The 15,743-nt window shown below is 41.9% G+C and overlaps 1 pseudogene; it reads left to right on the plus strand.

The window, feature by feature from the left end:
- Nucleotides 1-13,717: 13,717 nt before the first annotated feature.
- On the plus strand, nucleotides 13,718-14,266 carry LOC119052054 (U1 small nuclear ribonucleoprotein C-like; annotated as a pseudogene).
- The last annotated feature ends 1,477 nt before the right edge of the window (nucleotides 14,267-15,743 follow it).

Here is a 15,743-nt window from a genome sequence, read left to right on the forward strand (position 1 = left end):
TTTAGATAAGCCCTTGCAGCAGACGAGGCTGCCCCATGAATGGGGTCTGCTGGATGATTCCCTTTAACCCTTGGGGCAGTCAGATAAGGCTGGTGAAAGCAAAGCCTCCAGGGCAGTTACCTCCAGTTCACATCCGTGTGACAGATTAATATTAATATTTTCTAACCTGTGCAATGATTTGGGAAGCATTGCACTATTTGAATAAATATGTTAGTTATTGAGTCTTGCTCAACTGTTGGCCAATACGAGTGTTCTTTTTGGGATGCTTTATTAGTAGCAGAAAAAAATTTAAATATTCTTGCCACAAATTAAGAGAACTAAAGATAGCAATAATCAATTTATGTATCACCAAATCAACTCTTATAATAAGGGTTTAATACAGCATGTTATCTCAACCTGAAAACAAAAACTTAAGATGCTTAAGATAACTTCAGCTATTCTGCTAATGACACCAAAATGACCGTGGAAAAGGAGAAGAGAGAAAGTCCATCTGCCTGATTGTTTCCAGGGTGCACTACTTTTCGCAGACAAGTAAAAGTGTACAAAAATGGTATTGGTTCACAGGCCAGCGCTCAATCCACTGTGCTACACCAGCCAGGGCTCAAAAATGGCATTTGGCTATGTTTCTGCATGAATACCAATGTGCACATCTGTGGTTTATACACATACACACGTGTGTATTTCCCCCTGCAGACAGTAAGACAAACTCTAGCCCTTTTAAACTAGGTAAGGCAACAATGCTACCTACTCAAAGTAAGTCCTTTTCACAAATGTTAACATTTCAACCACTACTTAAACCCTTTCTCTGGTCCTCACTTCTCAACTCTTACCAACCAGCTGGAGATAGAGCACTAAGAGGGTAGCTGTTGGGTGAGCAAAGAAGAGAGAGAATTTTGTAGCTACAGCCTTACATGGAAAGCAGTTCCGTGGGCCCTATGATGTGGGGTTTCTGAATGGTCAGGGAAACATGGGTATTGTATGACCAGGGAAAGAGGGTAAAGAAAAATGAGATAGCCAAAGACAAATTTTGCCTATTTTACAACTTGAAAAGATTAACTCTGCCCACTGTTGTAGTGGAGAAGGAAGGTTGCCAATGGTCTTCATATTATTAAGCCCCAGTCTCAGTGATTCAAATATAAAAAAGAGAAGAATGAGTAAAAGAAGATGAATGATATAGAAGTGAAATGGATTGAAGCATCAGGCATCTCTTGACTGCTATTTGTTTTCTGGTGTTTTGGAGGGATCTAGTTGTGACATGTCAGACATCACAGTTCAATACTGGGACAGATTCAGTGACTTATAATCCAGTTGACACCATTGCTACATGGTGAAACAATTTTTATTTTTAGACACCCACAGCTACAAAATCAGTTCTTGTCTGCATTTTCAGCTGGGCATCTAGCCATCCAGCTAGAGACTATATTTCTCAGCCTCCCTTGCAGCTAGGTGTGGCCATGCAACCAAAGTAATTGTCAAAGAGTAGAAATGATGGCGTGACTTCTGCATTACTTGCTTAAAAAGAAATTGTTTGCTGACCATGTCCTCTCTTTCCCTTCCCACACACTGGAGTATAGGTGTGGTGCTGAGTTACGAGCAACCATGCACAACACTACAAGGGACGGCAGAACAAGACTGAAGGCACCAGGTCCCAGGATAATTTTTTGGAGCAGAGCTATGCCTCCCCGCCCCCACCGGCCTGGACCATGTACTCCCAGACTGTTACATGAAGAAGGCAAACTTCTGTTTTGCTCATGTGCCTTGTTTTAGAGTCACAATTGTGGCAGTTTCTAGCCTATATTTAGCATGTCTATGTCAGACCCTCCAGGGAAAGAAACTGGATAGCTGGAAATTCTGTTGGAAAAAATATATATTATTTTATACTTTTCAACTTTTTGTGTCATGTACATGTATTCCCTAGATGTTAAAAATTCATTGGTCAACTTATTCATTTGTTAATGCCCTTGTATCCCTCTTAAATGATATCAAAAACAGTGTTATCTTGATAGAGCATGCTTTTTCATCCTGGCTGAGAGAAGAGCCATGTGTTGGCTCCCAGGCCTTCAATAACTTGGCTTCTACCACCAACCTTAGCAGATATTTCGAGCAGAGTCTAAGAGAAAACAACAATCATTATGCATGATAACTGTAAAAACAAATTGCAAACTGAATGCTCAGGGTTTTATAGGAACACAAAACTTTCTACGCTGTCATCTGTCATCTGCCCCCAGTAAGGTCAGTCACATTCAGTTAGTCACTTCCTGTGCTACTCCACCTACCCCTCTCTGTCCATCCAACGGACATTTATAATGAACATTTTCAACCTCACTCTGTGGTGGACGCTAAGGGTATGAAGATGAATAAGACACCATCTCAACCCTGTCTGCGTCCATGTCAGCACTCCTACCTTAAAGAAGTCTAAGGTGTATGGCCATCTTTTTCTCCCCGCAGACTTATGTGAGCTTTCAAAAACCAGTGGGGAACTTAAATGAGGGTAAAGAGGTCTCTCTCCTCCTGAAATCAGATTGTCTATCCCAAAAGCTAAAACTAACTCTCAGATGTGATCCTCCCCCAGCATCATCACTTCCCATTTATGAAATTATAGCATTAGAATAATACCCTCAAAGTCACTTCACTTAGAATTTGTTTAATCTAAAGCAGTATAAAAGCCACGCGCTAAAGATGTTCACATGTTAACAGTGATGTCCGAGAGTGGGGAATACATCAAATAAGTTATCATTGTTAACTAAATAAAATAAGGGAAAATTAAAAGAACTGTGTGAAAGTTTAAAAAGATTTATTATTTAACAGAAAGTTTTAAAAAGCTGAGTGTGTGTGTGTGTGTGTTTATAAGGGCTTCTCAACCATGGCACTATTGATATTTTGAATTGGATAATTCTTTTTTTGAGAGGAAACTATACATTGTAGTACATTGAGCAGTATCCTTGCCCTCTAGCCACGAGACGCCAGTAGCACCCACCTGCCCCTAGTAGGGACAATCACAAATGTCTCTAGACATTCTTTTCTGTACTGTGTGCATCAGAATCACCCTTAGCTGAGAATTCTTAGTAGGTGAACTAAACATATGATGTATATTCTATGGTCACAGTTATACCAAATATGTGTACATGTAGACCCAGCTGGGAAGAAATTTGAAAAAAATTTAAAAGGCACTTTATCATATTATGATGATAAAGTTATTGAAGCTTTAAACATTCTCTTTAATATTTTTGCAATAAAAATATTAGGAGGGTTAAAATAAAATTGAGTACTGTTATGATTCGAAAACTCTTCTAAGGAGTTTTAATCTTCAGATTACGATACATTTCATTAGAGATAATGCTAATCTCACCACTATAATACATCAAATGCAACTTTATTTAGATGATTACAAAATCGTTTTTTAAAAGCCCATAAAGTCAAACTGACATGTGACTCACATGGGGAAGAAGGACAGGATGACTCATTAATACTGGATATATTTCGTATTCTACAGAATGCTTTTTAGAGCTAGCCCAAATTCCGAATTGCCACTGACTTCAAAGGAAACTTTGTACAAGTAAAAAAATTCAGAATTATTTATCATTGATCCCATCACTGGATTTGGGTAAGAACTTAATGTCTGTTTGGCTTCAGAGGGAAAATCATTGAAAATATTTTGAAAACTCCCAGTTTTATCTAAAATTACGTATTAAGTATTACAGCATTTAACATTTGCAGAATACTGTGTTTTCGTCTCTCTCTTAATCAATATGAGTGCAAGAAATGGAGGCTCACTTACGAGTATGTGCTGAGTAACACAGCAAGTATGAAATGTAGAACAAAAAAGTGTGGGCTACTCCAACACTGTAGGGTTGGGGAAGAATAAAACTGTTGTCAACATTTACATTGCCACCCTGTTCCTTGCTCCATGAGAACAGATGATTAAAATCTATTTTTGAAAGTCTCGATGACATTATTCTGAAAAGCAATCTATCTGAGAAGCAAGTGATCTGGCGAACCTAAGACTTGGCAGAGAGGGGTGTGTGGGGGTTGACCCACAGCCTCTCCTGTCCTGGGGGCATATGTTTGAATCTGTAACCAAACACGCGGGGCGGGGGGGGGTTGATGCTTGAGTCAGTTACACCTGGAAGCCTGGGGCGTTCGGGAGCTCTACCTGGTTAACCCACTTGGTGCTGTGGACTCATTAGATCCTCGTGAAAAGAAGTGTTAGAGTCAGAAGTTGAAGACACTTTCTCAGGATACTTTGTCAGACTGGGTACATGCAGCACTGTTTTGAGACCCCGGTAGTAAAGGACAGAGTGGGCTGGGGACATTGTCTTCATTTCTTTCCAAATGAATGGAGTAGCAGAACAGCAGTATTTACATGGTGGATTCCAGCAACAGGGGCGGTGACTCCTCCGAACAACTTTTGAACAAGGGACTTCCATTCCACCAGGAGACTGGATCACCACAGGGACGTGGGCAAGAAACAACCTACGACTTCCGAATTAGTGGTGAAGATTTTGTGGGAGGACGTTATTGAAGTCTTTCAGGTAGGCATGTATTATTTTATTAATCTGACGTTTTGGGTTCCAATGGGCTGACTGCATATAAGAACATTCATTCTACACTTGATTTACAAAAATACTCTACAAGTTCCCAATTTTATATTTGATAAGTATTCCTCACTTTATAGCATACATACTTCAGAAAAGTCGATTATAAATAAAAGGTAAAGCAAATCCTGTTTTCTTATAAGTAGCCATTTTTTAGGTATAATTTATATACACAGTGACCATTAAGTTCCTTTCCAGTGGGGAAAAAATTCCAATAAGTTGGATTAAAAACTTGATAATGAAAGACATTGACATGAAGACTAGATCAGACAAGCCAACTGGGGCATATCCACTATACCCAGATGACTCCTCCACTGTTAGCCACTGCCATGATCTTCGCATTCACAGCGACCAGACTTTTAAGCTGCTATTAGTAAAGCCTAAAGAGTGAGGCCGTAGCCCTGACTGGTGTGGCTCAGTGGCATGGGTACCCTACTGCACAGCATAGGGTCACCAGTTCAATTCCTACTCAGGGCACATGCCTGTGTTGTGAGCCCGGTCCCTGGTTGGGAGCACACAAGATGCAACCGATTGATGTTTCTCTGGGACATCGATGCTTCTCCCTCCCTCTCCTTCCCCTCTCCTCTCTCTAAAATTAATAATTAAAATCTTCAAAAAAGGAGAGGCTGTGATAGCTGATGCTATCATACCTGCTTCTGCAGGTATTATGATCATTATACCAAATTAATGTTTACTTAAAATTATAAGTTTCATGTTCATTCTAAAAGTTTAGAATGTTTTAAGTGGGTTGATTGCCTGGGGGAGTTGCAGGGGGAGGGGGAGGAGGTTGCAAATGGAGATGGACAGAGACCTGACTTGGTGTGGCGAACACATGATACAGTGTACAGATGATGTGTTGTGGTATAGTGTACCTGAGACCTGTATAATTTTATTAACCAGTGTCACACCAATAAAAAGGGAACACTGAAAACAAAAGTTTAGAATGCTTTAGGGGACATGCTAGCCAGCAGCACAGAAGGATAAGATTCTAATGTCAGTGGTAAGTGAACCTGAAATGAACAGCTCTCTCTTTAAAAAAAATGTATTTATTTATTTTTAGAAAGAGAAGAAGAGAAGGGCAGCAGAGAAACATTGATGTGAGGGTGTAGCATTGATCAGCTGCTTCTCATAAGCACCCCAAACGAGGACCGAAACCACAGCCCTGACATATGCCCTGACTGGGGGCCAGACTGGCAACCTTTTACCTTGCAGGATGGCACCAACCAACTGAGCCGCACCGATCAGGGCAGACATCTTTCATTTTTAACAGTATAGTTCTTATTCCCCTTATAACAAAACACTTTTCTGTGAGAAACCAAATCTAGGTGTCTTGGTTGGGGTTCAGCTCTCACTCAGGGCCACACAGCCATCATCACGAGATTGTGCAAGCGACCAGACCAAGCCAACCAGAGGCTCCCATTTCCTCAATGTCATTGCTTGTTTCGGAGATATATATGGGACATAGCAGAACATAACAGAATCACCTCCAGGAGTTTTTTGTCAGAGCTTTTGGGAATGGCTGTTCTTTTTGCTGGATTTGCTAAACTGGGAGCGTAGGTGTCTGGCACTGAAGAATCCCAGAATGCAATGGCGAGAGTGTCACAGAGCCGGGAGACGGGGAACAGTCCTGATGATATCATTTAAGTCCCTGGATCCAGTTATGCCTGAAGCTGACTCTATATTAACTCGCCTTTCTTCTCTTGTCATGCACTCTGGAGTAGTGGGTTCAGTTGCTGCCATCCCAGAACAATTTGCCCAACTCAGCAGGAATAAAAATCCCCACCATTTCCAACACCTGAGTTCCCGGAGTTTGCTTCCAGACAGTGCTGCCAGTGAAACCACTAGTGAGACAATAAGAATATATGAGCCTGCGATTCATTATTTTCACTAACATTAACCAATCAGGGAGAAAGACAACAGGTTGGAAATACCTAGCTCTCCCAAGCCAACAGGTTTTAGATCATCCTTGTTGCAAACAGAAATTATTTTTCTTATGATATTGTAGACAATAACATCATAAGGTATTATTGTGGCCAAATCATTTCTAAAGCTTCTCTGCATATTACTTCCAAAACTTCTCCAGGGAGTTCCCAAGCTTCTGTTAGCTAGACCGCCTGTGCCTTTGCCCCTAATTGTTACTTTCCTCATTTGCATGTGGTCTTTGTCCTCATTAGAGAGAGGGTGTCCCACTGCCAGAACAACTGTGGGGAAAGAGCACATTACAACTTAAGTGAACTTGAACCATGCCAGGTTCACTTCCCACTGTGTTCTTGGAACTTCTTGCTTTTGTGTTCATAAAAATAGATATTCTGTTGTTCCTGCCCATGTCTCCTTGGTTTGTTTCTCCTTCTAAAACTAACTCATGTGTTTACTTTGCTCTGATTTGCTAATTTAACACATTTTACTTCTACAAACTAATGTAGGTAGCTTTTCTTCCCCCTACGTAACAGGTTATCTCTCTGAATTTCTCTTATAGACCAAAATTGTCATTCAGCTCTTCGAACCAACTTTGAAAAGGCGATAAATTCTTCTTATACTTTAGCCTGTTTTGAGCAGGGTTTCTTTCACCAAAAAGTGATTCAATTTCCTGCCACAACATGCTGAACTATTAAACAATGTTCAGGGGGTTTCACTCCTATAGCCAATTTTTGGGATGCTTTCTACCACAATTCCTGGCATTCAAAATCAGGTTAGCTGGAAAAAGGAAGGAGTCCTAGCTGGTGTAGCTCAGTGGATTGAGCGCAAGCCTGTGAACCAGAGTCGCTGGTTTAATTCCCAGTCAGGGCACACGCCTGGGTTGTACGCCAGGACCCCGGTGGGGGTGCATGAGAGGCAACCACACATTAATGTTTCTTTCCCTCTCTTTTTCTCTTCCTTACCCTACCTTTAAAAAATAAAATAAAATCCTTTTTAAAAGGAAGGAAAATATGGTAGAACGGTATTCTACATCCCAAATACCTCAAAATTACAGTAAAGAAATACAGTAAAAAGGTATAAGTCCCAACTACAAAATGGAGAGGAACAGAAACAAAGAATATTCAACAAACTTACGGAAGATGGAAAGTGAATGGAGAAGTCACCACTAACATAATAAAGTGGAAGCTGGATATTAAATCAGAGGGGACTTCCAAAGAATAATGAACTCGAAACTGAGAATCTCAGTGTTTGGAGACAGTAAGGTCCACAAAAGGTGGAAATGAAGGTGCACCCCTAAAATAAGAGGGATTGTTTGACCATGTGTGTGGAAAATTGTTGGACCTCTAGTCCCAGGTCCCCTTCCCAACTCTTGAGTAGCCAAACAAATATTCTCTTCTCAATTCACCACCTGCTGGGAGAATAGAGGTTTGTACTCTGGAGAAATTAACCCAAGAGGCTCCGGAGTTGGAGTCTAAGCCACAGGCAGAGCAAGGACAAGTCATAGAGTTGAAAGCTGGTATAAAATGTCAGAGTTCCACATAGAACTATGGAAGCCTCAGGCGCCTCCCTGTCCTGCTCCCAGAATGCCAGCAACCAGCATGCACCTATCCTTGCCTTCCCTCAATCAGAGAGTTCTCCTCTGGAGAAACTGGACAGTCCCAGTGGAGAAAAGACCTCCACACACTGACATCAGAGGGCCCCTCAGTAGTCGTGAGACTGGTTTACTACCCAATTATCCAACAGCAAAGCTCTTCAGGCAACAAAATTTATCAATGCACCCAGAACTTTTTCATGAGTCAGTCTCGTAAAATTAATGGCCAGCTAATGAATCCAGACATTTGAGGGAAACCTAACCATGAAAGACGTATCCCAGAACAAACAGAGACAAAGGAAATTCAGCCATTGGAAATCAGTTCTTGACTCTGGAAAAAGTAAAGTTTAGTAACAGTCACTGCTTGTGAGAATGTTTGATCAGCAGAGTTAGCACTACTATGCCCTCAATGTCTCATATCAGCTAGGATTACATTCAGTAGCAAGTAACAGAAAACTGGGCCACAGTGGCTTTAAGAAAAACAGCCACATGCCTCTTAATCACGGTGTCACATCCTGAGAAATGTGTTGTTAGGCAATTTTATCATTGTGCAAACATCATAGACTGAGCTTGCATGAACCTTGATGGAATGACCTACCAGCATGGGTGCACTATACTTTTGTATAGCTGGTAGGTTTTTTCACACCAGCATCACCACGGACATGTGAGTGTGCATTGTGCTATGACTACAATGTCACCAAGCAATTTTTCAGCTCCAATATAATCTTATAGGACCTCTGCCACATATGTGATGTGTCATTGACTGAAATGGTGCATGATTATAGCAGTTTGTTTTTCTGACACAAGATGAAGGTAGCAGCTGCAGACATTGGTTCGCCACTTCAATTAAGCCAGAGAAGGCGCATCTGTGACTTTCTCACTCTAACCCCCATGTTCCAAGATGGCTGTTGCACTTTCAGTCATCACATCCTGTTCAAGGCAGGAGAGGGAAGGAAGGAGCCAAAGTTGGTGCCGGCTCTCTCCATCTCTGTGATATCATTTTATTGGTCAGAACTGTATCACACGCACCACCACCACCACCTGGGAAAGCTCATGTCTCTGCTGGGATGAGCCATTGCTGCCTTAACAAAATCAATAAGAAAGAAGGGGGAAATGTTCACTGAATAGATGACTCATGGTGTCTACCATGGTCTTCACATGGAAAAGTACTTCTCTGAAATGTGCTTGTTATCTAACATCTTACAAGATCATAAATGATTGAAGTAGCAACCTATCAGAAGATAGACCTGAAAAGTGTTCATGGAGACTGTGGTGTCCTCTTTCCAGACTAGAAGAGCCTTTCTATAGATGATGTCACTTAATGGTCTTTCTTATAACAAAGTTCAGGAAATTCCACAGGGCTGCAGATACTTGAAGCTAAAACAATAAATGTATATAACATTTTCCAGACTTATTTTCCCTTTTAACTTAAGTTTTGTATTTCTGCACACCTTATACCTGGTGAATGTTGGCTCACTCACAGCGGCAAGGACAGCACTACCACAATTGCTATCAGGATCCTCTTAGGTGAATGTGTATAATTAATATCTACAGTAGGTTTCAAACATAGCAACAGGAGGCATACTATAGACTTCACTGTGAACTTGCATCAACAGCTCCCATACTCACGTCTACTGCATGCTGTGATGAAAATTTATTCAGCACTATCTCGCAAAAACTCAAGCTCCAAACACAGGGGTCTTTGTTTTGTTTCCATTAACAGTGCTTGGAACAGCACCTGGAATATAGTAAGACTCAATAAGTAATTAATTAAATGTATGAATCTCCTGACTTTTTCTTTTCTCCTTGTTCCATCTTCCACTTCCCACTTGTTTTGCAGAAGAAACCCTTATGCACTGATGGTACTATTGCAAATTGGTGCAGTCACAATGAAAAACAGCATTTTTCATTATTCATAAAAGTTAAAAATAAAACTACTGTATGACTCAGCTGTCTCATTTCTGAGTATTTATCTAAAGAACACAAGAACACTAATTTTAAAAGATATATGACAAGATTTCTCCAGAAAAGTTCTAGCCATTGTTAATATAATGAGAGCAGTTTTCATGACATTGATGTAACCTGGCAGCCAAGGAGAGTAAACTGGAATGCACTTGTGTGAACAATGATGACTTCACTGTACTAGTCAGTGGAGGCAGAAGATGCCATTGAGTGAACATGTGTACTGTGTGGCTGTTGCAGTCAAAATCACTGAGCAAGTAGAGCAACAAATCTACATCAGATTTTGCGTTAAGCTTGAACATTCCTCCACAAAAACTATTCAGATGATCCAGAAAGCCACAGCTGTGGGCAACTGGTGACTGGCAGCTTCATCACAACAGTGCGCCCGCTCATGCAGCATGTGTCATGCAGAGTGTTTTGGAAAAACATAAAATCACCCAAGTGACTCAGCTTCTCTACAGCCCAGATTTGGTGCCCGGTGACTTCTAGCTTTTCCCAAAACTAAAATCACCTTAGAAAGGAAAGAAATTTCAGACCATCAACGAGATTCAGGAAAATATGACAGGGCAACTTGATGGTGACTGGGAGAACTGTGTGAGGTTCCAAGGTGCCTACTTTGAAGGCGACTGAGGTGTCATTGTCCCATGTACAATGTTTCTTGTATCTTCTTCAATAAATGTTTCTACTTTATATGTTACATCAGATGGATACCTTCTTGGCAGACCTTCTATGTACCCCTACATTCATTACAACACCTCCATACAATTGTCTCTGTATGGAAAAAAACAAAGTGTCAACAGATGAACAGATGGATAAATGGATAAAGAATATGTGATACATACACGGTGAAATATTATTTGGCCATAAAAAGAAAATCCTGCCATTTGTGACAATATGAATGGAATTTGAAGGCATCGTGCTAAGTGCAATAAATTAGACAGAGAAAAGGCAAATATTGTATGACTTCACTTATGCAGTGTTTGTCTAAAGAAACAATGGAACCTAAAGAAGCAAACTCATGGAAACGGAGTGTGGATGGCGATTGCCAGGGGCTGGGAGGAGGGGAGAAGGGGAGGTGTTGGTCAAGGGCGCCAACGCCCCGCTACAAGATGAGTAAGTCCTGGGTTTCTAAAGCGCAGCATGGGGACTGCAGTTAACCATACCGCATTATTCCATCTTTGAAAGTTGCTAAGAGAATAAATCTTACATATTCTCACCACAAAAAAAGTAACTCTGTGAGGTGATAATGGGGATGTTGACTAACCTTATTGTGGTAATCATTTTGCAATCTATACATGTTATCAAATCATCACCTGAGCTTACGAGGTTATATAGCAACGACACATCAGTAGAGCTGGGGGGAAAGAAAAATGATGTGCTTGTAGAGCTTTTTTTCTCAAGACCCATTTTATGTCCTCTGATGCTGGTGATAACAGTCGCACAAGAGCACACTCCTGCCAGTTGGCCAGATAGAAAGCTTTGTCAGGGAAACAGGTGTCAGCAGCAGCTCAACCTGCTCTTTTTCCAATGTCATTACCTGGTTACCTGCTGTGAACAATTACTAGCCTAAACCACAAGTCCTCAGATGGGAAGTGGGCTCCACCTAAACCAGGGAACATGCCTCGGGGCCTGTGGCAGCCATCAGTCCGTCGTGCTAACACCTTCCTTCCCTCACAGCCTTCCTAGACGTGCAGCTCCAACAAAGGGTAAAGAGACGGCATCAGCCCTTTCTCTGCGGCGGGCCATGTGGTCGCCCCAGAGAGAAGCTTCTTCCCCGCCACGTCACTCGGTACTGTGCCCAGCCCCCATTCCAGTCTCTGCTTTGACCTGAGACTTTCAGGAAAGCACTTAGGGGGGACAGATCACTGCTTTAGGGGATGAGGAGACCAGGAGTGTATCTGAATCTCGGTGACAAGCCACATTACAGCAGCAGCATATGATTCTTAGTGACACCACTGGTGTCCTGTACTCAGTGTAGTGGCAGCCTGTCTGGGGGAAAAAAAGCAGTTGTAAAAATAACATCTAATGTATGGATAACATACCACACGCCAAGCATTTTGTTAAACACTTCACATATTCTAACTCATATACATAATCTTTACATCCACGCTGGTGGATGAACTCTTGGTATCCCATTTTACCAATGAGAAAAATGGGGCTGGGAAGTTAAATAACTTGCCTAAAGTTACACAACTAGAGAGTCACATTTTTTTTTTGTCGTGCAGGCAATGAAAAGCCACTTGAACTAAATTAAGCTCCCCCTCCTACACAAAAAGGAAATCTAAGAGCAGTGTTACCAGGGTCAGGAGGTGGCAACGTCACGCCTCAGGGGGACTTGAATCAGGCTACGGAAACCTGTCGGGGCCGGAGAATGCCCAGAACTCGCGTGAGGCCACTTCGTGGTTAGGCTTCATCTTCCTCTCTCTCGTGCTTTCTATCCTCCTTCCTTAAGGTCTCTTGCCCCGTTCTCTGCGTATTTTCCTCCTTCTGTTTCAGCCTTTTCTATGCTCCAGGCATATGTGCATGGCCAAATATACTTACCCTCCACCCCGCCCCAGCTTGCAACTTTGCTTGCTCTTTTTTTTTTCTTCTTTTTTTTAAATCCTCACCAGAGGATATTGATGTTAGAGAGAAAGGAAGGAAGAGAGAGAAACACTGATGTGAAAGAGAAACATCAACTGTTTGCCTCCCATATGTATCCACCTCGACTTGATCATCAAACCTTTTGGTGATCAGGCAACTGCTCCAATCAACCAACACAGCCACCCGGCAGGGCTACTTTACTTGCTCTTAATTGAAGTGGTCACAATTCTAAATATTAGGAGAGAGAAGTGGATTGATCTTGTTTCCCCTTCTGATCAAATCAGATGTGTCTATTCAGGCAGTCACACAACACAGACAGGAGTGCAGGGCACAGCCCCGGGGCTGTTCTTGGAGGAGGCTCGTATCTGGCAGACTTCCCAAAACAAGGGTTCCCCAGTGCTGGAGGTCAGGTCGGAACACAGGTTTTCCTCTGGTTCTAGAGCCAGAGTTCTCACCCAGCATGTTATTCTGAAAGGAGGAAAGGGAATACCTACTGAATATTTACGTTGTCAAAGCCATCACAAACAATATATTTGTCATGTTTTATTTATCAGCTGGATAGAGATTCACTGTAATATTTTCATACACTTTTGTGCATCTAAAATACTGTGTAATTTGAAAGCCAAAGTATCATCAAACATTGAGAGTTTAGAAGAAAAATACAAAAGGTGATTAAGGGCTTTCATTTTCAGCAACATGGTGACCTAACTGTCCAGAATAACTCTCTCAGTAAAGAACATCTGAAAATTCTGTATCAAAATTTTTTTAATCCACATTCAGAAAAGTGTTTTAAATGCGAGGTTGAGCTGGCTGGAATGTGAAGGAAACCCATGCAGGCCAGAAACAACCAGAAAAGTAATATGGTAAATAATACGTGTTTGCCCTGGGGGTTCTACTAACCCCTGGTGATTTAGTACTTGGGTTTTAATGAACCTCTTGAGTATAAGGACAGCAGGAGAAAAGTCTTTCATGAGATAAGACAGCAGAACGGAGACCCTCATTAGGATGTTCTAAAGATGGCTCCGTACTGGTGGGGTGGAACCGAGTGGCCAACAGCCTGCAGAACAACATGCCCAAGTTGTATCGTGACCACTGCAATACACACCTCACCCACGCCTCTCCACCTGTGAGAAAGACACACGGCAGTGGGAGGAAACACAGAGAGAATGTGAAAGGCCACTGTCAAAAACGGATGCAGGAGCAGGCTCAGCGCCTGATCAACACAACAACCGCAGGACTTCAGCAAGGACAGGTACCTCCCACTCCGTCCTCTGCTCCTCCCCCCCAGTCTTCCAGGTCCTCCTCACCCAGGTACGATGCCAGCACCCCATATGGGGGGCCCTCCCATGATGCCAGTGATGGGTCCTCCTCCTCCAGGGATGATGCTGGTGGGACCTGCTCCTGGAACGAGGCCACCTGTGGGAGGGCACGTGCCCATGATGCCTGGGCCCCCAGCGATGAGACCTCCTGCCCGCCCATGATGGTGCCCACTCGGCCGGGAATGACTCCACCAGACAGATTAGGAGAGGGGAGCCTCTTTCTGTCAGTATTATATTACTTGTTCTCCTTCACCAGGAGAGTGTGGTGTTGTGGCTCCGGGTGCTTTCTAATAGTGTGACAAGGAAGACTCGCTCCCTCTTCCTATCATTTGGAGGGGAGTAGTGCAACAAAAAAAAGTGTCATTTGCATTGTGAAATGTGAAAATAAAACTGTAAACTCTGTTGCTTAAAAAAAAAAAAGACTCACTAAATGTATGACCTAAGGGAAAAAACACCCAGCAGAGTGCAGTGGAGAGAGACCCTCCCGAGCCTCGGTACTGAGTGTCCTGACCGCAAACCCTGTTCTCACCTAAATCCTGAGCATCCACCTGCCAGCGCGGCCCAAAAACGCTCAATCTGAAAATTTGGTGCAAGTGGTCCTAGATTGTCAATGCTTTCAAGCACTAAACAGGTTCAAAAAAAAATTCTTTGGTGGGACGCATGTTAAACCCAGGCTTCAGAGAATCCCCACGAAGTTCCAAGAAACATGATCTCACAACCAAAAATCATAAAACGCATCACAAGCCAAACCATTGTAGGTGAGGATCATCAGGAACAACAAAGAGTAAAATCAGTCTACTGCAAATATAAATGGAAAAATGCATTTTTCATAAATAAGACATCCTTCAGGTGCCCATTCCCTCAAGGTGATTTGGAGATTCAATGCAATTCTGAATCATAATCCCATCAGATTTTTTTTCATTAACCTTTGTAAGTTTTTTCTAGCATGTAGGTGGAAGAGCAAATTGCCAAGTATGGCCAAGACACTCCTGAAGAAACAGATGTAGAGATTTGTCCTACTGAACACTAAGACTTATTATAAAGCTATGATATTAAAGACTGGAGCATTAACCCAGAGATGAATAGACCGATGGAACAGACCAGATAATCCAGAAATCCTTACATGTGGAGATTTGGTAGATAATAGAACTGGCATTGCACCGAGTGATAGGAGCATACATACGGCGTGATTGAATTTATACGAAAGTTGAAAACAGGTGAAATCAAGCAATACATTATTCAGGGATACATATGCACCTGGTAAAATTATTTTTAAAAGCAAGAAGTTAAATTCAAACTTTGGTAAGCCCAGGGCTTGGGATTGGAGAGTTGTGCACAGGTGCCATCAGAAGTATCGGTGATGTTCTACTCCTTAGGCTAAGTGGAAAGGAAAAAGTGTTGAATTCATTATTAATCTTTCAACTATAAATATGTTATATATATATATATTCTTTTGTTTTAAGATCTTCACATTTTATTGCCCTGATTTGTGTGGCTCAGTTGGTCGGGAGTTGTCCTGCAAAGCAAATGGTCACTGGTTCAATTCTCAGTCAGGGCACATGCCTGGGTTGTGGGCCCCTGGTACCTGGTGGGGCATGTGTTGTTTTTCTCAAACATTGATGTTTCTTGCCCTCTCTTTCTCATTCCCTTCCCCATCTCTAGAAATAAATAAAATCTTTTTTAAAAATCTTCATATTTTAATTTAAAAGATAATCTGAGTTCATTTGAAAATCATTAAATTAAAAAGATGAAAATGCATAAATCATACAGTGTTAA

Source organism: Artibeus jamaicensis, unplaced genomic scaffold (assembly GCF_021234435.1).
Source record: "Artibeus jamaicensis isolate MK-2021 breed Jamaican fruit bat unplaced genomic scaffold, CSHL_Jam_final contig_465, whole genome shotgun sequence".
In the NCBI taxonomy this organism is placed as follows: Eukaryota; Metazoa; Chordata; class Mammalia; order Chiroptera; family Phyllostomidae; genus Artibeus; species Artibeus jamaicensis.